Consider the following 26,947-nt stretch of genomic DNA (forward strand, 5'->3'; position numbering starts at 1 on the left):
ACGGCCACAGGGGTGCTCTGCTCTTCCTGTTTATTCCCCTTCCCTCTCCTGACAGTCACACAACTACCTGTCTCCTGACTCCGAGGGGTGAATATCCCTTGAAACTCCTGTCTATTTCTGCCTCTGCCCCCCGAATGGTTTGACACGGTTTGTCACTAACTGTAGCTGGATGCACCTTTTGCAGGTGTAGTCATCAGGGACAACAGTGCACGCCCTGACTTCCTACATACTGCAAACGGAGCCCTCAACTGCCCTAACTGCTGCCTCCATTACCTGCCCCTAAAATAATTAGATTAATTAAAGGAGCTTACCTGGCCTTACCTCACCTGGAGTGAAGCTCGTACTCAGCCTCTGCTCGCATTTAAATTCTTCCACTGCCTCACAGGCTGACTTTCACGCGCTTGCGCAGTCGTGCCACTTTCAACCTCGCCTCTGCCTCTTCTCGCAGAAGCCTGATTGAGCCAATGCCGTCCCACTCCGCCTCAGTCCACTCCGACGATGGCCGCAACCACGATGGCCGCTGTGTATGTCGGTCTTTCTTGTTAAACCTTTGGCGCCTACGTCACGCGCCTGCGCAGTCCAACCTCTTTGCCCAGATCCGTTAAAAAAAAGTTTCTCTCCGAGCCTCTTTTACCACTTCCCTCTCCGCCTCTTGCTCCGATTTAGTCCCAACGACCTGCACTCAGCCCATAACACTCCATTCCATTCCTATCCATATACATATACAATTTTACTTGAAATGACATTATCGAATAGTAAGTTAGTTATCATCTTTTTAACAATACAACGCTGTCATATTGTATCTTGCGATATAAGGTCAGCGCCCGAACAGGGACTTGAACCCTGGACCCTCAGATTAAAAGTCTGATGCTCTACCGACTGAGCTATCCGGGCTCTACTAATCCGGGTAGTAATATATTAATATATATTTTATATATAATTGATATATATATAATATAATTAATGTAGCAATGTAATGTAATTAATATATTTATATTTAATATATAATTAATATATCAAATGCTTCAAGTAGAGCGGGCCTCATGAGGATATGTTGAGTAAACTTGTCCTTTTCTCCTTGGAGCCACGGAAGATGAGAGGTGACCTGATAGAGGTGTATAAAATGATGAGAGGCATTGATCGTGAGGGTAGTCAGAGGCCTTTTCCTAGGGCTGAAATGGCTAACATGAGAAGACATAGTTTTAAGGTGCTTGGAAGTAGCTTCAGAGGAGATATCAGTGGTATTTTTTTAACGTAGTTGGTTGTGAGTGCGTGGAATGGGCTGCCGGCAGCGGTGGAGCCGAAAACGGTAGAGTATTTTGAAAGACTCCTGGATAGGGACATGGAGCTCAGGAAAAGGTTGTGGGTAACTCGAGGTAATTTCTAAAGTAAATACAAGTTCGGCATAGCATTGTGGGCCGAAGGACCTGTATTAAGCTGTAGGTTTCTCATGTTTTTCTATGTCGCTACCTATAACGTGCTCCACATTGCGGGCATTTCTAACAGACTCCGGCAATCAAGTCCAACTATGGGGCTTCACGTGTGGCTCAGCAACTAGACCCGGATAAACTGTTTCTACTGACAAGAGAGTGAGCAAATGCGGAACTGGCGCCTCAAACCTAGTTGCTTCCACATCGTTCTTATAGTGAGGCGACCAGAACTGGACACAGTACTCCAAGTGTGACCTAACTAGAGTTTTATAGAGCTCCCGAGGAGGTTTAAAAGTCCCGAGGATAAAACTTCGGAGCCGAGGTCACTAAGGCAGTTTGATGTTTTTTTACAACGTAACTCCGGCAACCTCCGCGCGGTATCGGCGCTTGCCCTTCCGTTGGACAACATCAGTGACGTGAAGAGGGTTAACCCGCATGGACAACAGATCTTCCCACCCAGACTTGCGACCTGGAGATGCCGCAGACCACCAGAATCGGAAACCTGTAATCCCCTCGGACTGATGGTTGCCTCCCACTCCTCCTACCACTACACCAATACAGTACCTTGAAGTTAAAAATTGTTGACGCGATACGGCGCGGCGACGTCCTTAGTGCTTCGTGGTCAAAGAACACTGAGGCTGTCTACAAGAAGGGTCAGAGCCGTCTCTACTTCCTGAGGAGACTGAGGTCCTTTAACATCTGCCGGACGATGCTGAGGATGTTCTGTGAGAAAGAAGGTCTTTGCAGGTTCATCGTCCATTCAGATGGCGGAGTGGGGAGAAGGAGGCTCCGTAGCTCAAGGGTCAGAGTTCGAATCGTAACATTTTCTACTGCAGCTCGGGTCGTCCGAGATCGCAGTTCAATTCCTGCGTCGTCTGCAGGGAGGGTGCATGGTTTCCCCGTTAGCGTGTGGGTGTGCGCCGTTTTCGTCAAGCATTCCGTAGACGTGCAGGCGAGAAGGCCAACTTACCATTGTTTAATGTCCTAGGTCAATTACCTAAGGATTTCATTGCCGGCGGAGCTAGTGGGGACAGGCTCCCACAATGTATTAAAAGCTCCCAGTGACTTCAGGTAACCTCTGACAACCACGTCCACCTCTTGGCCTTCACTTGTGGCTAAGCTACTAAGCCCGGCGGAACTGTTTCTGCTGACTGAATAGCGGAGGGACCTGTCACGAGCTTCCTCTGAGTAAATAAATATAATTTATTTATATATATATATATTGCTTCAGTCACTTCACCAAAAACTGATACGGTGGACAGTAACTTCTTCCCTACCTGACCAGTATATCTCAGAGACAAGGTCAACCCTTTATGCAGGGTCTACTTTTGGTAGGCGAGTCTTGCTGTCAAAAAGTTCGGATATGGTCCAAATGCGCAGAGACAGACCCTGCAGGGGGCCGGCTGACTTTAATGAGGACCACTGTAGAATTTCATTGGCAAGCAAAATCACAGATTCTAATTCAACAGGGCCATTGGCTAGAATTCGCAAACTGAATGTCGCATAAATGAAAAGAAAAATTATACAGGCTAATTCAACAGGACCATGGACAGCGTCTGCGTAACAGTAATCGCATTGCCGAACTAAGATGAGGAGAGGAGAGGCCGAGAGGGTAAAGTTGCTCTACTTTGGGGCAAGTCTCATGGAGTCTACAAGGAAAAGGAGGGAGTTAAATACCGACATAATGGAGAGTAAATAACGGGAACCTGCGCCACTACTGATCCTATTCCGCAGCCAGCCTGCGGAGGAACGTAGACCCTGCAGCAGAATCCGCGGTTATAACGGCAGGAAGGTGCACCTCTGACGTAAGGCATCAGTGTAGTTCAGTAGATAATCAGCTAAAATTGCATCAGAACAGTGCAAAGGAAGAAGACTTCGCGGGCTCATCTTCCATTCAGATGGCGGAGGGGTCGAAGGGTGCTTCATAGCTCAGGGGTTAGAGCACTGGTCTTGTAAACCAGGGGCCGTGAGTTCGAATCTCACTGGGCCTCAACATTTTCAGGGCTAGTATGCCGCCATTAAAATTCGGCGCGTCCGAGGTCGCAGTTCATTTCCACCGCAGTCTGCAGCGAGTCGGCATATTTTCGCCGTTTCTGCGTGGGTTTTCTCCCGCATTCAAAAGACATGCAGGCGTGTTGGACAACCTCATTCTATATTGTCCTGTGGTATATTACTTAAAGTTGTTGGGATCAGCTCCCAATATATAACCATATAACAATTACAGCACAGAAACAGGCCATCTCGGCCCTTCCAGTCTGTGCCGAACTCTTACTCTCACCTAGTCCCACCGACCTGCCCTCAGCCCATAACCCTCCATTCGTTTCCTGTCCATATACCTATACAATTTTACTTTAAATGACAGTATCGAAACTAAAATGGTGAATAATAGGTTAATTAGCATCTTTTTAACAATACAAGTCTGTCCTCTTGTATCTTGCGATCTAAAGTCAGCGCCCGAACAGGGACTTGAACCCTGGACCCTCAGATTAAAAGTCTGATGCTCTACCGACTGAGCTATCCGGGCTCTACCAACAACACACACAAAATGCTGGTAGAACACAGCAGGCCAGGCTGCATCTGTAGGGAGAAGCGCTGTCGACGTTCCGGGCCGAGACCCTTCGTACTCATCTCCATATAGATGCTGCCTGGTCTTCTCCATATAGATGCTGCCTGGTCTTCTCCATATAGATGCTGCCTGGTCTTCTCCCTATAGATGCTGCCTGGTCTTCTCCCTATAGATGCTGCCTGGCCTGCTGTGTTCTACCAGTATTTTGTGTGTGCTGTTGTTTGAATTTCCAGCATCTGCAGATTTCCTCCTGCGGGCTCTACTAATCCGGGTTATATATTCATTGCTCCCAGTAGCTTCAAATAGCCTCTTGACAACGGAGCGGGTGCCTCATGAGAATATTTTGTTTGAACTTGTCCTTTTCTCCTTGAGCGACGGAGGATGAGAGGTCACCTGATAGAGGTGTATAAGTTGATGAGAGACATTGATCGTGTGGGTTGTCAGAGGACTTTTCCTTGGGCTGAATTGGCTGACATGAGGGGTCATAGTTTTAAGCTGCTTGGAAGTAGCTTCAGAGGTGATATCAGAGGTATTTTTTTTAAGCAGAGAGTTTTGAGAGCGTGGAAAGGGCTGCCAGCGGCGGCGGTGGAGCCCGATACAGTAGGTTATTTGAAAAGCCTCCTGGATAAGTATATGGGGTACATAGAGGGTTATGTGTAACTCTGGGTAACTTCTGAAGCAAATACATGTTCAGCATAGCACTGTAGGCCGAAGGATCAGTATTATGCTGTAGGTTTTCTATGTTTTTCTATGTCGCTATCCGTAACGTGCTCCACATTGCGTGCATTTCTAACAGGCTCCGGCAATCAAGTGCAACTCTTGGGCTTCACGTGTGGCTCAGCTACTAGAGCCGGAAAAAATGCTTCTACTGACAAGACAGTGAGTAAGTGCGAAACACTGACGCCTCAAACCTAGCTGCTTCGGGTGGTGGGTCACGTCAGCGTTGGACAGCGGCCGGCCGAGTAGAAGGACAGCTCCGATTTTAAAGCATGGACAACACCCGATTCTTCAGATCTTCAAAACAAGAATTGCGACCTGGAGATGCAACAGACCAGAAGAGGCGGAAACCCATAATACCCTGGGATTGTCGGCTGCCTCCCACTCCTGCTACCACTACTAATACATTGAAGTTAGAAGTCGTTGACGTGATACGGCGTGGCGTCATCCTTAGTGCGGTTAAATTGTGAGATAAAGATATAAAGGTTACCTACATTTGTCACGTGCTTAGAAACACACTCAGAGGCAGTAATAATGCGAACAAAAAACTGGGAGGGGAGGTAGTGCTGGTGAGACACAATCAGTTGACTTGCTAATGGAATGATGCGATTTGGAGTCAGGAGAGTTGGTACGAACGGACGAACATGTTTAGGGGATTAATGGGGTAATAGTGCGGGAGCGCCAATAAGATGGTACCGTGCTGTACTGATGAGTGGGGCACTGAAGGATAGTGTACCTGGAGTGAATCACTAAGCGTGCGTGTTCCAGGGTGAGACACCGAGGATTGTATTCAAGCAGTGACAAGCTGTGACGTAGTACTTCTGATAAGTCAGAATAGGAAGGAGGTATAATGTGACTGGGATATGTTATGAAATTTGATTTGCTGATCAGTATACTGCAATAAATAATAAGCTAAATTGCATTGGAACATTTAAACAACAGAGTGGATTATTGATGGAGAGACCCACAAAAACAAATTAATAATAGAATTATACGTTTTGGAGTAATACCGACGGAATAAGACGGCGGCGGGCGGTGGTGCTGCTTGTTAGATAGTAATTATACGTAGAGATGTGATAGAACCGGAAAACATGTTTAGGGGGTCTAGTACAGTGCTACTGTGTGTGGAAGCACCAACAGGGTTGTACCGTGCTGCACTGGTGAGTGGGACATTGAAGGATATTGCAGCTGGGGCGAATCACTGTGAGACTCGGCAGTGAGAAACCGAGTAAAGCAGTCATGACGTGCAAGCTGCTCAATCAGAACCGGAATGGGGTATAATGTGACTGGCATATGACATGAAATTTATTTTGTGCATCAGTACAGTGCAATAAATAATAAGCTAAAATTGCATTAGAACTTTTAAACAGGTATTGCAAAGGGAGAAATCTTCGCGGGTTCATCATCTATTCAGATGGCGGAAGGGGCGAACGAGGCTCCATAGCTCAGGGGTTAGAGCATTGGTCTTGTAAACCAGGGGTCGTGAGTTCGAATCTCCCTAGAGCCTCAATATTTTCTGGGGTTAGCATGCTGCTATTACAGTTCGATCTCGTCCGAGATCGCAGTTCGTCTGCAGGGAGTGTGTAATTACGTGTGGGTTTTCGCTGTTTTCGTCAAGCATTCCAAAGACTTACAGGCGTGTAGGCCAGCCTATCATTCTTTATTGTCCTGTGTTACAGCTTACATATAGCCGGGGGTGGTAGTTGGGAAAAGCTCTCAGAAAAGTCTGTTTTGCCTTTGGTCAGCTGAAAGATTGAGTTTGGTCACAGAACATCAGTTTGGCCACCAAGTGCAAGGTATACACGGCCATTGTCCTATCAGCCTTGCCATACGGATGCTAGACATGATGCCCATATCAGAGTCACTTACCAGCGTGACCAACTGCAGCAGCGTCACCTAGTTCTCTGATGAAGATCACCTGGCGAGACAAGGTCTCCAATACCGAGGTCCTCTCTCGAGCCGGAATGGAGGTTGTTTCAATGACGGTGATGTCAGCTCACAACTGCGCTGGACAGGGCATGTTGTCAGAAGACTTCCCAAGCACATCTTGTACGGCCAGCTGTCCAGTGGTACCAGGAAACGAGGAGGCCAGCGACTACGGTACAAGGATGTTCTGCACAGGGGCCTGCGGTAAGCTGTCACTGCCCCATCAACGTGGGAGGATCTGGCTCAAGCTCGCTCACAGTGGAGGGTCGCCATCAGAAAAGGTGCGGACGCTGCTGAGAACAAGCGCATAGAGGCAACAGAGGAAAGGCACAGGAGGCGCCACAACTGAGCTTCTGCCCCTGCTGACCCTCCAGGCCTCACTGTCCAAGTATTCGGCAAGCAGTGCCTGTTAAGGATCGGCCTATAGAGCCACTCCAGGACTCACACATCAAACCCCACTAACTGACTGAAAGGAACCATCACCACCCTATGGGATGGATAGCCAGAAAAAAAAGTGTAATATTGTTGACGTGATGGGTCGTGACTTCGTCCTTAACGCAGTTATATTCAGAGATAAAAATAATGGCTACATCCGTATTTCACAAGTACCTCGACACACATTGAGGGGTAGTAATGATGAGAAAAGCAGTGAGTGGAGGTAGTGATGGCGAGGCACAATGAGGAGTCTTGCTGATGGGATTATACGTTTTGGAGTAAGGAGAGTTGCTACGAACGGAAGAAAATGTTTAGGGGGACTAATGTAGTGATACACAGTGTGGGAAACACTACCGTGCTGGTACCGTGCTGTACTGATGGACGGGGAACTGAAGGGTGGGGTTTAGTGTGACACGGATATGTTATGAACTGTGTTTTGTGCATCAGTATAGTGCACTAAATAATAAGCTAAAATTGCATTAGAACTTCTGAACAAGTAGTGAAAGGAAAGAACTCTTCGCGGGGTCATCATCCATTTAGGTGGCAGAGGGGGCGAACGAGGCTCCATAGCTCAGGGGTTAGAGCACTGGTCTTGTAAACCAGGGGCCGTGAGTTCGAATCTCACTGGTGCCTCGACATTTTCTGGGGTTAGCATGCTGCTATTACAGTTCGGCTCGTCCGAGATCGCAGTTGAATTCCTGCGTCGCCTTCAGGGAGTCTTCATGTTTTCCCCGTTGGTGAGTGTGTGTTGGCGCCGTTTTCCACCCGCCTTCCAAAGGCGAGTAGGCCAGCTTATCATTGCATATTGTCCTGTGTTATATTTATGTTACCACTTAAGGTTGTCATAACCGGGGGTGGCAATTGGGATAAGCTTCCAATATGTATGAAATGCTACCAGTGGCTTCAAGTAGCCGCTGACAACCAAGTCCACCTCCTGGCTTTTCACTTTTTCCTCCCAAAGCCTTCCCCCAAGTGTAGTCATAATGGCAAAGCAGCGGGGATTAGCTTTCCATCTCCGAGATGAGCTGTTAACCAGGGATAACAAGACCCACCAGCCCAAAGCGAAGAGTTCTCATGCGCCAGTAGCCTGTGTTTTCCCCGTCCTTCAGTCTGTAGAAACAGTTCTGCCGGACTTGCTGGCTAAGCCACTATAGAAGGCCAGGAGGTAGACTTGGTTGCATTAGGCTACTTGAAGCCACTGGGAGCACTGAGTACATAGTGGGAGCTTATCCCCACCACCACCGCCGGCGATGACAGCCTTAAGTATATATAACACGGGACAATGTACAGTGATAAGTTGGCCTACTCGCCTGCACGTCTTTGGAACGCGGGTGGAAAACTAACGGGGAAAATATGCACACTCCCTGATGGCGATGCTGGCATTCAACAGCGATCTCGGAAGGCGACGAGCGACATGCTAACCCCAGAAAATGTTGAGGCCCCAGTGAGATTCGAACTCACGGCCCCGGGTTTACAAGACCAGTGCTCTAACCCCTGTGCTAGGGAGCCTCCTTCGCCCCCTCCGCCATATGAATGGATGACGAACCCGCGAGGTCTTCTTTCTTTGCACTATTATTTTAAAAGTTCTAATGCAATTTGGCTTATTATTTATTGCTGTATACTGATGCGCAAAACAAATTTCATAACGTATCCAAGTCTTGTTACACCTCTTTCCTATTCTGACTTACAAGAAGTACTACGTTACAACTTGTCACTACATAAATGCTATCCTCGGTGTCTCATCCTAGAACACGCACGCATAATGATTCACTCCAGGTGCACTATCCTTCAGTGCCCCACTCATCAGTACAGCACTGTACCATCTTATTGGGCGCACCCACACTATTACCCCAGTAGTCCCCCTATACATGTTCTTCCGTTCGTACCAACTCTCCTGACTCCAAATCATATAATTCCATTAGCAAGAGAACTGATTGTGTCTCACCATCACTACCTCCACTCACTGTTTTTTTTTCTGATTAATACTGCCTCTGAGTGTGTTTCGAAGTACTTGTGCCATATGTAGGTAATGTTTATCTTTATATCACGCCATAACCGCACTAAGGCCGACGCCAATCCGTATCACGTCAACACTTGTCAACTTTAATATACTGTTTAATAGTAGTTTTAGTAGGAGCAGGAGGCAGCCGTCAATCCCAGGGGATTATGGGTTTCCGCTTCTGGTGGTCTGTGGCATCTCCAGGTCGCAAGTCTGGGTGGGAAGATTTGAAGAATCGGGTGTTGTCCATCCGATTTACCCCTCTCCACGTCACTGATGTCCAACGGAAGGGCAGGCGCCGATACCACGCAGAGGTTGCCAGGCCTAAATTGTAAACAACATCAAATTGCCTTAGGGAGCTCGGCTCCGGATATTTTCCTCGTGGTGTACTCCCAAAGCAATTCACATTGATGTGTATGACCGCCAGTGGGCGGACTATAAATTCGGAGCTTTCCTTCTTCTAGGCGGGTCGCTGCCCAACGCTGACGTGTTCCACCGGCCCGAAGCAACCAGGTTTGAGGCGCCAGTGTTCCGCATTTGCTCACTCTCTTGTCATTAGAAGCAGTTTCTCCGGGTCTAGTAGCTGAGCCACACGTGAAGCCCAAGAGTTGCACTTGATTGCCGGAGTCTGTTAGAAATGCACGCAATGTGTAGCACGGTTTAAGTAGCAACATAGAAAAACATAGGAAACCTGCAGCATAATACAGGTCCTTCGGCCCACAATGCTATGCTGAACATATATTTACTTCTGAAATTACCAAAAGTTATCCATAACCCTCTATTTCCTGAGTTACTTGTACCTATCCAGGAGTCCCTTAAAATTTCCTACCGTATCCGGCTCCACCGCCGATGCTGGCAGCCCATTCCACGCACTCACAACCGTCTGCTTAAAAAAATACCTCTGATATCTCCTCTGAAACTACTTCCAAGCACCGTAAAACTATGCCCTCTCATGTTAGCCATTTCGGCAGTAGGAAAAGACCTCTGACTACCAACAGGATCAATGCTTCTCACTATCTTATACACCGCCATCAGGTCAACTCTCTAAGGAGAAAAGGCAAAGTTCACTCACCATATTCTCATGGAGTACCTTCTCCTTTGTCAGAAGCTACTTGAAGCTACTGGGAGCATTTGATATATAACCCGGATTAGTGGAGCCCGGATAGCTCAGTCGGTAGAGCATCAGACTTTTAATCTGAGGGTCCAGGGTTCAAGTCCCTGTTCGGGCGCTGAGTTTATATAGCAAGATACAAGAGGACAGCCTTGTATTGTTAAAAAGATTCTAATGAACCTGCTATTCACCATTTTAGTTTCGATATTGTCATTTAAAGTAAAATTGTATTGGTAGATGGACAGGAAAGGAATGGAGGGTAATGGGTTTAGGGCTGGTCGGTGGGACTAGGTGAGCGTAAGCGTTCGGCACAGACTGGAAAGGCCGAGATGGGCTGTTTCTGTGCTGTAATTATTATGTGCTTATGTAGTGGGAGCTGATCCCAACAACCTTAAGTAATATACCATAGGACAATATCGAATGAGCTTGGCCTGCACGCCAGCTTTGGAATGCGGGAGAAAGCCACGCAAAAACGGCGAAAATATGCCGACTCGCTGCAGACTGCGGTGGAAATGAACTGCGCACTCGGACGCGCCGATATTTAATGGCGGCATGCTAACCCCTGAAAATGTTCAGGCCCCAGTGAGATTCGAACTCACGGCCCCTGGTTTACAAGACCAGTGCTCTAACCCCTGAGCTATGGAGCCTCGTTAACCCCCTCCGCCATCTGAATGGATGATGAACCCGCGAAGACTTCTATCTTTGCACTCTTTAATGCAATTTTAGCTTATTATCTACTGCACTATACAGATGTGCAAAACAAATTTCATGTCATATATCAGTCACATTACAACCCATTGCGATTCTGATTGAGCAGCAGCAGGACGTCACAGCTTGCACGTCATGACTGTATACTCGGTTTCTCACTGCACAGTCTCATAGTGATTCACTCCAGCTGCAGCACGGTACAACCCTGTTCGTGCTTCCACACACAGTGGCACTGCATTAGACCCCATAAACATGTTTTCCCGTTCTACCACCTCTCCACGTATAACTACTATCTGACGAACAGCACCACCGCCCGCCGCCGGCTTATTCCGCCGGTTTTATTCCAAAACGTATAATTCTATTATCACTATGTTTTTGTGGGTCTCTCCATCACTAATCCACTCTGTTGTTTAAATGTTAAAATGCAATTTAGCTTATTATTTATTGGAGCATACTGATCAGCAAATCTAATTTCATAACATATCCCAGTCACATTATACCTCTTTCCTATTCTGACTTATCAGAAGTATTACGTCACAGCTGGTCACTGCTTGAATGCAATCCCCGGTAACACACCCTGGAACACGCACGCATAGTGAATCACTCCAGGTACACTATCCTTCAGTGCCCACTCATCAGTACAGCACGCTACCATCTTATTGGCGCTCCCACACTATTACTCCATTAGGCCCCCTAAGCATGTTCTTCCGTTCGTACCAACTCTCCTGACTTCAAATCGCATCATTCCATTAGCAAGTCAACTGATTGTGTCTCACCATTATTACCCCTATCACAGTTCATTTTTCTCATTATTACTGCCTCTGAGTGTGTTTCGAAGCACTTGTGACAAATGAAGGTAAACTTTATCTTTATCTCGCAATATCACCGCACTAAGGACGACGCCACGCCGTATCACGTCAACAACTTGTAACTTCAATGTATTAGTAGTGGGAGGAGGAGTAGGAGGCAGACGACAATCCCAAGAGATTATGCGTTTCCGCCTCTTCTAGACTGTGTGCATCTCAAGGTCGCAAATCTTATTTGCACCGGAAGCCATTCCCATGGGTGAGTATGACCGCCAGCGGGCGGAGCTTTAAAATCGGAGCTGTCCTTCTACTGGTCGCGCCGCTCTCCAACACTGACGAGACCCAGCGCCCGAAGCAAGTAGGTTTGAGGCGCCAGTGTTCCGCATTTGCTCACTCTCTTGTCAGTAGAAGCAGTTTTTCCGGGTCTCGTAGCTGAGCCACACGTGAAGCCCAAGAGTTGCACTTGATTGCCGAAGTCTGTTAGAAATGCACGCAATGTGGAGCACATTATATGTAGCGACATAGAAAAACACAGAAAACCTAGAGCATAATAAAGGTCCTTCGGCCCACAATGCTATTTTGATCATGTATTTCATTCAGAAATTAGCCAGATTTACCCATAAGCCTGCATTTCCTGAGCTACATGGACCTATCCGGGAGTTTGTTAAAATACCCTACCGTATCCGGCTACACCGCCGATTCTGGCAGCCGATTACACGCACTGAGAACCATCTGCTTAAAAAAATAGCCATGATATCTCCTGTGAAGCTACTTCCAAGCAGCTTAAAACTATGCCCATCAAGTTAGCCATTTGAGACGTAGTAAAAAGCCTCAGACTACCCAGAGGATAAATGCCTCTCATCATCTTATACATCTCTATCAGGTCACCTCTTCAGGGAGAATATGCCAAGTTGACTCAGCATAATCTCATGAGGCTCCTTCTCATTGTCAGAAGCTACTTGACGTTACTGGCAGCATTTGATATATGGCCCAAATTGTTAGAGCCCGGATAGCTCATTCGGTAGAGCATTAGACTTTTAATCTGACAAGTCCAGAGTTCAAGAGCGGAGTTCAAGTCCAGAGTTCAAGTCCCCTTTCGGGCTCCGACTTTTTATCACAAGAGACAAGAGGACAGCCTTGTATTGTTAAAAAGATGCTAATTAACCCTCTATTAGCCAATTTAGTTTCGATTTTCTAATTTAAATTAAAATTGTATAAGTAGAAGGACAGGAAAGGAATGGAGGGTTATGGACTGAGGGCAGGTCAGTGGGTCTAGGTCAGAGTAAGCGGTCGGCACAGTCTGGAAGGGCCGAGATAGTCTGTTTCTGTGATGTAATTGTTATATGCTTATATAGTGGGAGCTGATCCCAACAACATTAAGTAATATACCAAAGGACAATATTCAGTGAGGTGGGCCTACACGCCAGCATTGGAATGAGAATGAGAAAACCCACGCACAAACGACGAAAATATGCCGACTCTCTGCAGACTATGGTGGAAAGACGAGCCGATATTTAATGGCGGCAAGTTAACCCCTGAAAATGCTGAGGCCCCAGTGAGATTCGAACTCACGGCCCCTGGTTTACAAGACCAGTGCTCTAACCCCTGAGCTATGGAGCATCCTTCGACCCCTCCGCCAACTGAATGGATGATGAACCCGCGAAGGCTTCTATCTTTGCACTGTTTAATACAATTTTATCTTATTATCTACTGCACTATACTGATGTGCAAAACAAATTTCATGTCATATGCCAGTCACATTATACCCCGTTGCGATTCTGATTGCGCAGCAGCACGACGTCACAGCTTGCACGTCATGACTGCTATACTCGGTTTCTCACTGCAGAGTCTCACAGTGATTCGCTCCCGTTGCAATATCCTTCAGTGTCCCACTCATCGGTGCAGCACGGTACAACCCCGTTGGTGCTTCCACACACAGTGGCACTGCATTAGACCCCCTAAACATGTTTTCCCGTTCTACCACCTCTCCACGTATAATTACTGACTGACGAAAAGCACCACCGCCCGCCGCCGGCTTAATCCGCCGGTTTTAATCCAAAACGTATAATTCTATTATCACTATGTTTTTGTGGGTCTCTCCACCAGTAATCCACTCTGTTGTTTAAATGATCCAATGCAATTTAGCTTATTATTTTTTGCAGTATACTCATCAGCAAATCAAATGTCATAGCGTATCCCAGTCACATTACACCTCTTTCTTATTCTGACTTACCAGAAGTACTACGTCACAGCTTGTCACTGCTTGAATACAATCCTCGGTGTCTCACCCTGGAACACGCACGCATAGTGATTCACTCCAGGTACACTATCCTTCAGTGCCCCATTCATCATACTGCACGGTACCATCTTATTGGCGCTCCCACACTATTACAACATTAGTCCACCAAAGCATGATCTTCCTTTCGTATCAACTCCCCTGACTGCAAATCGCATCATTCCATTAACAAATCAACATTGTGTCACAGCATCAATACCTCCGCTCACAGTTTTTTTTCTCATTATTACTGCCTCTGAGTGTGTTTCGAAACACTTGTGACAAATGTCGGTAACCTTTGCCTTTATCTCACAATATAACCGCACTGAGGACGACGCCACGCCGTATCACGTCAACAACTTCTAACTTCAATGTATTAGTAGTGGTAGGAGGAGTAGGAGGCAGCCGGCAATCCCAGGAGATTATGGGTTTCCGCCTCATCTGGTCTGTTGCATCTTAAGGTCCCAAATCTTGTTGGAGACATTTGAAGATTCGGGGGTTGTCCATGCTGCTTGCCCCTCTCCACCTCACGGATGTTGTTCAACATCAGTGGTTTGCACCCGAAGCCATTCCCATGGGTGGGTCTGACCGCCAGCGGGCGGAGCTTTAAAATCGGAGCTGTCCTTTTCCTCGGCGGGCCGCTGTCCAACACTGACGAGACCCACCACCCGAAGCAATCAGGTTTGAGGCGCCAGTGTTCAGCATTTGCTCTCTCTCTTGTCAGTAGAAGCGGTTTCTCCGGGTCCAGTAGCTGCCCACACGTGAAGCCCAAGAGTTGCACTTGATTGCCGGAGGCTGTTAGAAATGCACGCAATGTGGAGCTCGTTATAGGTAGCGACATAGAAAAACATTGAAAGCCTAGAACATAATACTGGTCCTTCAACCCACAATGCTATTTTGAACATGTATTTCATTCAAAAATCAGCCCGAGTTACCCATAAGCCTGCATTTCCTGAGCTGCATGTACCTATCCGGGAGTTTGTTAAAATACCCTACCGTATCCGGCTGCACCGCCGATGCTGGCAGCCGATCGCACGCACTGAGAACCCTCTGCTTAAAAAAAAATAGCCCTGATATCTCCTGTGAAGCTACCTCCAAGCAGCTTAAAACTATGCCCCCCTCATGTTAGCCACTAGAGCCGTAGTAAAAAGCCTCAGACTACCCAGAGGATAAATGCCTCTCATCATCGTATACACTTCTATCAGGTCACCTCTCTAGGGAGAGAAGGCCAGGTTCATCAACATATTCTCTTGAGGCTCCTTCTCCATTGACAAAAGATACTTGACGTTACTGGCAGCATTTGATATATGGCTCGAATTGGTAGAGCCCGGATAGCTCATTCGGTAGAGCATCAGACTTTTAATCTGAGAAGTCCAGAGTTCAAGACCCGAGTTCAAGTCCAGAGTTCAAGTCCCCGTTCGGGCTCTGACTTTTTATCGCAAGAGACAAGAGAACAGCCTTGGATTGTTAATACGATGCTAATTAACCTACTATTAGCCAATTTAGTTTCTATTTTCTAATTTAAATTAAAATTGTATAAGCAGAAGGACAGGAAAGAAATGGAAGGTTATGGACTGAGGGCAGGTCAGTGGGTCTAGGTCAGAGTAAGCGGTCGGCACAGTCTGGAAGGGCCGAGATGGCCTTTCTTTGCTGTAATTTTTATATGATTATATCGTGGGAGCTGATCCCAATAACTTTAAGTAACATGCCACAGGACAATATTGAATGAGGTTGGCCTACACGCCAGCATTGGAATGAGAATGAGAAAACCCACGCACAAACGGCGAAAATATGCCGACTCTGTTGGAAATGAACTGCGCTTTCGGACGCGACAATATTTAATGGCGGCATGTTAACCCGTGAGAATGTTCAGGCCCCAGTGAGATTGGAACTCACGGCCCCTGGTTTACAAGACCAGTGCTCTAACCCTTGAGCTACGGAGCACCCTTCGACCCCTCCGCCATCTGAATGGATGATGAACCCGCGAAATCTTCTTTCTTTGCACTGTTTAATGCAATTTTAGTTCATTATCTACTGCACTATACTGATGTGCAAAAGAAATGTCACGTCATATGCCAGTCATATTAAACCCCATTCCGATTCTCATTGAGCAGCAGCACTACGTCACAGCTTGCACGTCATGACTGCTATACTCGGTTTCTCACTGTCGAGTCCCACAGTGATTCGCCCCAGCTGCAATATCCTTCAGTGTCCCACTCATCAGTGCAGCACGGTACAACCCTGTTGGTGCTTCCACACACAGTGGCACTGCATTAGACCGTCTCAACATGTTTTCCCGTTCTACCACCTCTCCACGTATAATTACTATCTGACGAACAGCACCACCGCCCGCCGGCGCCTTATTCCGTCGGTTTTAATCCAAAACGTATTATTCTATTGTCACTATGTTTCTGTGGGTCTCTCCATCACTAATCCACTCTGTTGTTTAAATGATCCAACGCAATTTAGTTTATTATTTATTGCAGTATACGGATTTGCAAATCAAATTTCATAACATGTCCCAGTCACGTTATTCCTCTTTCCTATTCTGACTGACCAGAACTACTACGTCACAGATTGTCACTGCTTGAATACAATCCGCGGTGTCTCACCCTGGAACACGTACGCATAGTGATTCACTCCAGGTACACTATCCTTCAGTGCCCCACTTATCAGAACAGCACGGTACCATCTTATTGGCGCTCCCAGACTATTACTGCATTAGTCCCCCTAACCATGTTCTGTAGTTCGTACCAACTCTCCGCACTCCAAATCGCATCATTCCATTAGCAAGTCATCTGATTGTGTCTCACCATCAATTCGTCCGCTCACAGTTTATTTTTCTAATTATTAATGCCTCTGAGTGTGTTTCGAAGCACGTGTGAAAAATGTAGGTAACCGTTATCTTTATCTCACAATATAACCGCACTAAGGACGACGCCACGCCGTATCACGCCAACAACTCCTAACTTCAATGTACTGTAGTAGCGGTAGGAGTAGTGGGAGGTAGCCGACAATCCCAGGGGATTGTGGGTTTCCGCCTCTTCTGGTCTGTGGCATCTCCAGGTCGCAGATCTGGTTGGGAAAATCTTGTTTGCACCCGAAGCCATTCCAATGGGTGGGTATGACCGCCAGCGGGCGGAGCTTTAAAATCGGAGCTGTCCTTCCACTAGGCGCGCCGCTGTCCGACACTGACGAGACCCAGCGCCCGAAGCAACTAGGTTTGAGGCGCCAGTGTTCCGCATTTGCTCACTCTCTCGTCATTAGAAGCAGTTTCTCCGGGTCTAGTAGCTGAGTCACACGTGAAGCCCAAGAGTTGCACTTGATTGCCGGAGTCTGTTAGAATTGCACGCAATGTGGAGCTCGTTATAGGTAGCGACCTAGAAAACCATTGAAAACCTAGAGCATACTACTGGTCCTTCGACCCGCAATGCTATGTTGAACACGTATTTCATTCAGAAATTAGCCAGAATTAACCATAAGCCTGCATTACGTGAGCTCCATCTAGCTATCCAGGAGTCTGTTAATATACCCTACCGTATCCGGCTGCACCGCCGATTCTGGCAGCCGATTGCACGCACTGAGAAACCTCTGCTTAAAATAAAATAGCCCTGATATCTCGTGTGAAGCAACTTCCAAGCAGCTTAAAACTATGCCCCCCTCACGTTAGCCATTTGACCATTAGGAAAAAGCCTCTTGAAACCCAGAGGATCAATGCCTCTCATCATCTTATACACCTCTATCAGGGCACCTCCCTAGGGAGAGAAGGCCAAGTTCATCATCATATGCTCATGAGGCTCCTTCTCCATTGACAAAATCAACTTGACCTTACGGCCAGCATTTGATTTCTAACCTGAATTGGTAGAGCCCGGATAGCTCATTCGGCAGAGCATCAGACTTTAAATCTGAGAAGTCCACAGTTCAAACTGTAGTTCAGCTCCAGAGTTCAAGTCCCCGTTCGGGCTCTAACTTTTTATCGCAAGATACAAGAGGACAGACTTGTATTGTTAAAAAAAAAGCTAATTAACCTACTATTGGCCAGTATCTACTATAGTATCTACTATAGATTTTCTCAATTAAAGTCAAATTATATTATTAGATGGACATTAAAGGAATGGAGGTTTATGTACTGAGGGCAGGTCGGTGGGATTAGGTGAGAGTATGCGTTCAGCACAGACTGGAAGGGCCGAGATGGCCTGTTTCTGTGCTGTAATTGTTATACGGTGATATGGTTATGTCGTGGGAGCTGTTCCCAACAACGTTAAGTAATATACCACAAAGCAATATTGAATGAGGTTGGTCTACACGCCAGCATTGGAATGCGGGAGAAAACCAGCGAGCAAACGGCGAAAATATGCCGACTCCCTGCACACTATGGTGGAAATGAACTGCGCTCTCCGACGCGCCGATATTTAATGGCGGCATGTTAACCACTGAAAATGCTCAGGCCCCAGTGAGATTGGAACTCCCGGCCCCTGGTTTACAAGACCAGTGCTCTAACCCTTGAGCTTCGGAGCACCCTTCGACCCCTCCGCCATCTGAATGGATGATGAACCCGCGAAGGCTTCTATCTTTGCACTGTTTAATGCAATTTTAGCTTATTATCTACTGCACTATACTGATGTGCAAAACAAATGTCATGTCATATGCCAGTCACATTATACTCCGTTGGGATTCTCATTGAGCAGCAGCACTACGTCACAGCTTGCACGTCAAGACTGCTCTACTCGGTTTCTCACTGTAGCGTCTCACAGTGTTTCGCCCCAGCTGCAATTTCCTTCAGTGTCCCACTCATCAGTGCGGCACGGTACAACCCCGTTGGTGCTTCCACACACAGTGGCACTGCATTGGACCCCCTAAACATGTTTTCCCGTTCTACCACCTCTCCACGTATAATTACTGACTGCCGAACAGCACCACCGCCCGCCGTCGACTTATTCCGTCGGTTTTACTCCAAAACGCATAATTCTATTATTACTATGTTTTTGTGGGTCTCTCCATCAGTAATCCACAGCTTGTCACAGCTTGAATACAATCCTCGGTGTCTCACCCTGGAACACGCACGCTTAGTGAATCACTCCACGTACACTATCCTTCAGTGCCCACTCATCAGTACAGCACGGTATCTTCTTATTGGCGCTCCCACACTATTACACCAATAGTCCTCCGAAGCATGCTCTACCTTTCGTACCAACTCCCCTGACTGCAAATCGCATCATTCCATTAGCAAGTCAACTGATTGTGTCTCACCATCACTACCTCCGCTCACAGTTTTTTTTTTTCTCATTATTACTGCCTCTGAGTGTTTTTCGAAACACTTGTGACAACTGTAGGTAACCTTTGCCTTTATCTCACAATATAACCGCACTGAGGACGACGCCACGCCGTATCACGTCAACAACTTCGAACTTCATTGTATTAGTAGTGGTAGGAGTAGTAGGAGGCAGCCGACAATCCCGGGGGATTATGGGTTTCCACCACTTCTGGTCTGTTGAAACTTCAGGTCGCAATTCTTGTTTTGATGATCTGAAGAATCGGGTGTTGTCCATGCGGCTTACCCCTCTCCACGTCACTGATGTTGTCCAACATCAGTGGTTTGCACCCAAAGACATTCCCATGGCTGGGTATGACCGCCAGCGTCTGAGCTTCAAAATCGGAGCTTTCCTTCTCCTAGGCGGACCGCTGTCCAAAGCTGACGAGACCCACCACCCGAAGCAACTGTGATTGAGGCGCCAGTGTTGGGCATTTGCTCACTCTCTATCGTCAGGAGAAGCAGTTTCTCCGGGTCTAGTAGCTGAGCCACACGTGAAGCCCAAGAGTTGCACTTGATTTCCGGAGTCTGTTAGAAATGCACGCAATGTGGAGCTCGTTATAGGTAGCGACATAGAAAAACATTGAAAGCCTAGAGCATAATAAAGGTCCTTCAACCCAAAATGCTATTTTGAACATGTATTTCATTCAAAAATCAGCCAGAGTTACCCATAAGCCTGCATTTTCTGAGCTGCATGTACCTATCCGGGAGTTTGTTAAAATACCCTACCGTATCCGGCTGCACCGCCGATGCTGGCAGCCGATTGCACGCACTGAGAACTCTCTGCTTAAAAAAAATAGCCCTGATATCTCCTGTGAAGCTACCTCCAAGCAGCTTAAAACTATGCCCCCCTCATGTTAGCCACTAGAGCCGTAGTAAAAAGCCTCAGACTACCCAGAGGATAAATGCCTCTCATCATCGTATACACTTCTATCAGGTCACCTCTCTAGGGAGAGAAGGCCAGGTTCATCAACATATTCTCTTGAGGCTCCTTCTCCATTGACAAAAGATACTTGACGTTATTGGCAGCATTTGATATATGGCTCGAATTGGTAGAGCCCGGATAGCTCATTCGGTAGAGCATCAGACTTTTAATCTGAGAAGTCTAGAGTTCAAGAGAAGAGTTCAAGTCCAGAGTTCAAGTCCCCGTTCGGGCTTTGACTTTTTATCGCAAGAGACAAGAGGACAGCCTTGTATTGTTAGAAAGATGCTAATTAACCTACTATTAGCCAATTTAGTTTCTATTTTCTAATTTAAATTAAAATTGTATAAGTAGAAGGACAGGAAAGGAATGGAGGGTTAGGTCAGGTCAGGTCAGGTTAGGACAGGTCAGTGGGACTAGGTCAGATTAAGCTTTCGACACAGACTGGAAGGGCCGAGATGGCCTTTCTTTGCTGTAATTGTTATATGATTATATCTTGGGAGCTGATCCCAACAACTTTAAGTAACATGCCACAGGACAATATTGAATGAGGTGGGCCTACACGCCAGCATTGGAATGAGAATGAGAAAACCCACGCACAAACGGCGAAAATATGCCGACTCTGTTGGAAATGAACTGCGCTCTCGGACACGACAGTATTTAATGGCGGCATGCTAACCCGCGAGAATGCTCAGGCCCCAGTGAGATTGGAACTCCCGGCCCCTGGTTTACAAGACCAGTGCTCTAACCCTTGAGCTACGGAGCACCCTTCGACCCCTCCGCCATCTGAATGGATGATGAACCCGCGAAGTCTTCTATCTTTGCACTGTTTAATGCAATTTTAGCTTATTATCTTCTGCACTATACTGATGTGCAAAAGAAATGTCACGTCACATGCCAGTCATATTATACCCCATTCCGATTCTGATTGAGCAGCAGCACTGCGTCACAGCTTGCGCGTCATAACTGCTCTACTCGGTTTCTCACTGCAGATTCTCTCAGTGATTCGCCCCAGCTGCAATATCCTTCACTGTCCCACTCATCAGTGCAGCACGGTACAACCCTGTTGGTGCTTCCACACACAGTGGCACTGCATTAGTCCCCCTAAACATGTTTCCCGTTCTACCACCTCTCCACGTATAATTACTGACTGACGAACAGCAACACCGCCCGCCGCCGTTTTATTCCGTCGGTTTTACTCCAAAACGTATAATTCTATTATTACTATGTTTTTCTGGGTCTCTCCATCACTAATCCACTCTGTTGTTTAAATGTTCCAATGCAATTTACCTTACTATTTATTGCAGTATATTGATCAGCAAATCAAATTTCATAACATATCCCAGTCTCATTATTCCTCTTTCTTATTCTGACTTACCAGAAGTACTACGTCACAGCTTGTCACGGCTTGAATGCTATCCCCGGTGTCTCACCCTGGAACACGCACGCATAGTGATTCACTCCAGGTACACTATCCTTCAGTGCCCCTCTCATTAGTACAGCACGGTACCATCTCATTGGCGCACCCACACTATTACCCCATTAATCCCCCTAAACATGTTCGTCCGTTCGTACCAACTCTCCTGACTTCAAATCGCATCATTCCATTAGCAAGTCAACTGATTGTGTCTCACCATCATTACCTCCTATCACAGTTTATTTTTCTCATTATTACTGCCTCTGTGTGTGTTTCGAAGCACGTGACAAATGTAGCTAACCTTTATCTTTATCTCACAATATCACCGCACTAAGGACGACGCCACGCTGTATCACGTCAACAACTCCTAACTTCAATGTATTAGTAGTGGTAGGAGGAGTAGGAGGCAGCCCGCAATCGCAGGAAATTATGGGTTTCCGCCTCTTCCCGTCTGTGTGCATCACGAGGTCGCAAATCCTGTTGGGAAAATCTTGTTTGCACCCGATGCCATTCCCATGGGTGGGTATGACCGCCTGCGGGCGCAGCTTTAAAATCGGAGCTGTCCTTCTCCTAGGCGCGCCGCTGTCCGACACTGACGAGACCCACCACCCGAAGCAACTAGGTTTGAGGCGCCAGTGCTCCGCATTTGCTCACTCTCTTGTCAGTAGAAGCAGTTTCTCCGGGTCTTGTAGCTGAGCCACACGTGAAGCCCAAGAGTTGCACTTGATTGCCGGAGTCTGTTAGAAATGCCCGCAATGTGGAGCACGTTATAGGTAGCGACATAGAAAAACATAGAAAACCTAGAGCATAATACTGTTCCCTCCGCCCACAAATGCTATTTTGAACATGTATTTCATTCAGAAATTGGCCAGAGTTAACCATAAGCCTGCATTTCCTGAGTTCCATGTAGCTATCCAGGATACTGTTAAAATACCCTACCGTATCCGGCTGCACCACCGATGCTGGCAGCCGATTGCACGCACTGAGAACCCTCTGCTTAAAATAAATAGCTCGGATATCTCCTGTGAAGCTACTTCGAAGCAGCTTAAAACTATGCGCCCTCCTATTAGCCATTTGATCCGTAGTAAAAGTCCTCTGACTACGCAGAGGATCAATGCCTTTCATCACCTTATACACCTCTATTAGGTCACCTCCCCAGGGAGAAAAGGCCAAGTTCATCAGCAGATTCTCATGAGGCTCCTTCTCCATTGTCAGAAGCTACTTGAAGTTACTGCAGCATTTGATATCTAGCCGACGAGTTCCGAAGTCCCGAAGCAACTAGGTTTGAGGCGCCAGTGTTCCGCATTTTCTCACTCTCTTGTCAGTACAAACAGTTTGTCCCGGTCTAGTAGCTGAGCCATATGTGAAGCCCAAGAGTTGGACTTGATAGCCGGAGTCTCTTAGAAATGTAAGCTATTTGGAGCACGTTATATGTAGCAACATAGAAAACCATGGGAAACCTACAGCATAATACAGGCCCTTCGGCCCACAATGCACTGCCGAACATGTATTTACTTTAGAAATTATCTCGAGTTACTCATAACCCTCTATTTTCCTGAGCTACATGTACCTATCCAGGAGTCTTTTAAAATACTCTACCGTATCCGGCTCCACCGCCGATGCTGGCAGCCCATTCCACGCACTCACAACCATCTACGTAAAAAAAAAATACCACTGGTATCTCCTCTGAAGCTACTTCCAAGCACCTTAAAACTATTTCTCCTCATGTTAGCCATTTCAGCCCTCGGGAAAGTCCTCTGACTACCCACACGATCAGTGCCTCTCATCATCTTGTACACCTCTATCAGTTCACCTCTCGTCCTCCGTGGCTCCAAGCAGAAAAGGCCAAGTTCACTCAACATGTTCTCATGAGGCACCATCTCCGTTGTCATAGGCTAATTGAAGCTACTGGGAGCATTTGATATATAACCCGGATTAGTAGAGCCCGGATAGCTCAGTCGGTAGAGCATCAGACTTTTAATCTGAGGGTCCAGGGTTCAAGTCCCTGTTCGGGCGCTGGATTTAGATCGCAAGATACAAAAGCAGAGACTTGTATTGTTACAAATATGCTAATTAAGCTACTATTCAACGTTTTAGGTTCGATGTCGTCATTTATAGTAAAATTGTGTTGGTATAGGAACAGGAAAGAAATAGAAGGTTATGGGCTGAGTGCAGGCCGGTGCGACTATGTGAGAGCATGCGTTCGGTACGGACTTGAAGGGATGAGATGGTCTGTGCCGATGCTGTAATTGTTATATGGTTAAGTACTGGAAGCTTATCCCAACTACCACACCCGGCTCTGACAACCTTAAGTAATATAAAACAGGACAATATAGAATGTGATTGTTCTGCACCGCCAACATGTCTTTGGAATGCGGGAGAAAACCCACGCACAAACGGCGAAAATATGCGGACTCCCTGCAGACTACGCTGGAAATGAACTTCGCTCTCCGACGCGCTCAGCTGTCATGGCGGCACGCTAACCTCAGACTGGAAATGAAAGAGCAGAAGCCAAAATGGGAACGTGGTGCCGTGGTAGGTGCTCAGGCGTTGCCGGCAATTCTGCTCAATGTGTCTGTCAGTGCGAATCCTCATCGTGTCTCCCCGGCATTACTGCCCCTCAATTTGCCACTCCGTCAGAACTGTCCCTCATTATCCACCGTCTCATTATTGCAAGCCTGTCTCTCAATCCACCAGTGTTCTCCACAGTGTGTTTCTCCAACGGTCCCAAGCGTGGTCTGACAGTCATTTCATTCTGCACCACACAATATCCTTCAATCGGTACTACTTCTCATGGAGTTATATGACTATTGCCGCCATTAATGTGTACGGCGATTAGCACCGCCCATCTCTGGCTCACCCCGTTAGTAAGAAAACACTTGTCATCACTACCCACTGGACTATCCATCTTTTCTGCATTTCATCTCTGTATCGTCTCTGAGATGTCTCCATCGCTACTCCCGCACCATGTGTCACTCCAACAGTTCTACCACTTTCCCCCTCACTTCAGATTAATGTATCACTCCATCAGGTCTTCCCCCGTTATACAGTTCTCTCTCTGCAAAACCCCAAGTGTATAACTCGATCATGAGCACTCAGCGCAGCGGTCCGTCAGGACGAACCCTGCAGCTATCTGTCCAACAGTTCTTATTTCCGAGGTGGCATCTCTCAGTCAGCACCGCAGCACATTTTGTCACTTCGTATGTGGTGCACTCTCTGCCTCAGTAATCAGAGCGTCACAACGCCAGTGGGATATCTAACAGCTTCTCCCCATCATTACTGTATCTCTGGGCTCTCTTCGCTTTGGAAGGAGGTTACTATTATAGAAGACGCTGTAAATGAGCGGCATTCATTTCGAATGCTGTCATTGCTTCCAGCAGCAGTGTTGGCATGTCGGATTCAGCTCGCGAGTGATAGTCAATGGTCCTGTTGAATTAGCATCTGTGATTTTTCTTGTCAATGAAATTCTACAGCAGTCCTCATTATAGACAGCCGGCCCGCTTCAGGGTCTGTCTCTGCGCGCTTGGGCCTTATCCGAACTTTTTAAGAGCAAGTCTCGAGCACCGAAAGTAGACCCAGCAGAGACGGCTGTCCTTGTCTCTGAGATTTTCTGGTCAGGCCGGGAAGGAGTTACCGTCGACGGAATCCGTTTCTGGCTGAGTGACTGAAGCCATGCGGGTCATCATCTCGCTTCGACAAAGTCACTCTCAGTTGGAGGAGCAAATGTTAGCCCTCGGAGAAACATTTCAACAGCTCAACACAGACGATGAGGATCAGCTGGCAGTAAGTTTCGCTCTTACAGCGACCGTCCGTGAGCCAACAGCCAGGCGGCATTATGAGTGCCCAGAGTCCCGAGTTGTGTCGGAGCGTCAGCACTATCCCTTTCGACCTCAAGCAATCGGAACTATACCTCAAAGTATTGCAGCCGTTCTGTGATTGCGCAGGCCCCCTCTCAATGTTGGTGGAATAGCTTCTTATATATTTATATTTACTTATTTGGATTCGAATCCCGGGACAGGTCCCTCCGCCGCAACGGGTCGCGCTGCGGAGAAACCGATCTATTTAACAGTAACCTGATGCCCTCAGCTAGTCAGGGTCGACGTGAACATTGTGTTCTAGCTGTCAACAAGGTTTGCTACCCGGGCAGCAGAATACCCTGTTTTGCCTTTGATCAGCTGAAAGATCGAGTTTGGTCACAGACTATCAGGTTGGCCACCAAGTGCAAGGTATAGAGGGCCATTGTCATATCAGACTCACGTCAGGGTCGCATGTTACGAAGAGCAAGTTCTTGCCCATGCAGCTGGTGAATGCAAAGGGGGGGGCAGCTAAGGCCGATACTGTTTCACACCATTGGCGTCGCAGGAGTTGCAATTCAGCCGTGCGACCAGCTTTAGACTTCCTCCCGAAGCTTTCCTCATGAGTAGGTCTGGTAAAGCAGCCGAAGTTAGTTTTTTTCCATCTCCGAGATGAGCTATTAACCACGGACAACGGGACCGAGCTGCCCAGAGCGTCTGGTTTCCAGGCCGCCACTACCCGCATTGCTCCCCTTCATCGGGCGGTGGAAAAAGCTTCCGCGGGCTTTGCAGATGAGCCGCAGGCGAAGGCCAGAAGGTGTGCTTGGATGTCAGAGGATACTTTACGCCACTCGGAGAATTTAATACAGAGTGGGAGCTTATACCCACTACAACCCCCAGCTATGACAAACGTAAGTAATATAACACGGAACAATGTACAATGTGCAGTGATAAGTTGGCCTACTCGCGTCGACGTATTTGGGACGCGGGAGGAAAACGGCGCCACAACACACACACGCACACACACACACACACACACACACACACACACACACACACACACACAAACACACACACACACACACACACACACACACAAACACACACACACACACACACACACACACACACACACACCAACGGGGAAAACATGCAGACTCTCTGAAGGCGACGCATGAATTCAACTGCGATCTCGGACGGGCCGAACTGAGATAGCAGCATGCTATCCCCAGAAAATGTTCAGGCCCCAGTGAGATTCGAACTCACGGCCCCTCACGGCCCCTGGTTTACAAGACCAGTGCTCTAATCCCTGAGCTATGGAGCCTCGTTCGCCTCTTCCCCCACCCCCCACCCCTCCGCCACCTGAATGGACGATGAACCCGCGAAGAGTCCTTTACTTGCGCTGCTTGTTTAAAAGTTCTAATGCAATTTTAGCTTAGTATTTATTACACTATACTGATGCAAAAAACAAATTTCATAACATTTCCGAGTCACATTAACCCCCACCCTCCAGTGCCCCGTCCATCAGTA

At 47.3% G+C, this 26,947-nt stretch overlaps 12 non-coding genes across 12 annotated transcripts; 5 read left to right on the plus strand and 7 right to left on the minus strand.

Annotated features, from left to right (window-relative positions):
- Window positions 1–821: 821 nt before the first annotated feature.
- Window positions 822–894, minus strand: trnak-uuu (transfer RNA lysine (anticodon UUU)). The gene has a single exon. It is a non-coding gene; the product is annotated as a tRNA-Lys (tRNA).
- Window positions 895–3,347: 2,453 nt separating this feature from the next.
- Window positions 3,348–3,425, plus strand: trnat-ugu (transfer RNA threonine (anticodon UGU)). Its single transcript has one exon. It is a non-coding gene; the product is annotated as a tRNA-Thr (tRNA).
- A 456-nt stretch (window positions 3,426–3,881) lies between these two features.
- Window positions 3,882–3,954, minus strand: trnak-uuu (transfer RNA lysine (anticodon UUU)). The gene has a single exon. It is a non-coding gene; the product is annotated as a tRNA-Lys (tRNA).
- A 2,193-nt stretch (window positions 3,955–6,147) lies between these two features.
- On the plus strand, window positions 6,148–6,220 carry trnat-ugu (transfer RNA threonine (anticodon UGU)). Its single transcript has one exon. It is a non-coding gene; the product is annotated as a tRNA-Thr (tRNA).
- Window positions 6,221–7,634: 1,414 nt separating this feature from the next.
- Window positions 7,635–7,707, plus strand: trnat-ugu (transfer RNA threonine (anticodon UGU)). The gene has a single exon. It is a non-coding gene; the product is annotated as a tRNA-Thr (tRNA).
- An 803-nt stretch (window positions 7,708–8,510) lies between these two features.
- trnat-ugu (transfer RNA threonine (anticodon UGU)) lies at window positions 8,511–8,583 on the minus strand. Its single transcript has one exon. It is a non-coding gene; the product is annotated as a tRNA-Thr (tRNA).
- Window positions 8,584–10,229: 1,646 nt separating this feature from the next.
- Window positions 10,230–10,302, plus strand: trnak-uuu (transfer RNA lysine (anticodon UUU)). The gene has a single exon. It is a non-coding gene; the product is annotated as a tRNA-Lys (tRNA).
- A 456-nt stretch (window positions 10,303–10,758) lies between these two features.
- On the minus strand, window positions 10,759–10,831 carry trnat-ugu (transfer RNA threonine (anticodon UGU)). Its single transcript has one exon. It is a non-coding gene; the product is annotated as a tRNA-Thr (tRNA).
- Window positions 10,832–13,245: 2,414 nt separating this feature from the next.
- On the minus strand, window positions 13,246–13,318 carry trnat-ugu (transfer RNA threonine (anticodon UGU)). Its single transcript has one exon. It is a non-coding gene; the product is annotated as a tRNA-Thr (tRNA).
- Window positions 13,319–15,844: 2,526 nt separating this feature from the next.
- Window positions 15,845–15,917, minus strand: trnat-ugu (transfer RNA threonine (anticodon UGU)). Its single transcript has one exon. It is a non-coding gene; the product is annotated as a tRNA-Thr (tRNA).
- A 7,649-nt stretch (window positions 15,918–23,566) lies between these two features.
- On the plus strand, window positions 23,567–23,639 carry trnak-uuu (transfer RNA lysine (anticodon UUU)). Its single transcript has one exon. It is a non-coding gene; the product is annotated as a tRNA-Lys (tRNA).
- A 3,019-nt stretch (window positions 23,640–26,658) lies between these two features.
- trnat-ugu (transfer RNA threonine (anticodon UGU)) lies at window positions 26,659–26,741 on the minus strand. The gene has a single exon. It is a non-coding gene; the product is annotated as a tRNA-Thr (tRNA).
- Between the last annotated feature and the right edge of the window lie 206 nt (window positions 26,742–26,947).

Source organism: Hypanus sabinus, unplaced genomic scaffold (assembly GCF_030144855.1).
Source record: "Hypanus sabinus isolate sHypSab1 unplaced genomic scaffold, sHypSab1.hap1 scaffold_43, whole genome shotgun sequence".
Classification (NCBI taxonomy): domain Eukaryota; kingdom Metazoa; phylum Chordata; class Chondrichthyes; order Myliobatiformes; family Dasyatidae; genus Hypanus; species Hypanus sabinus.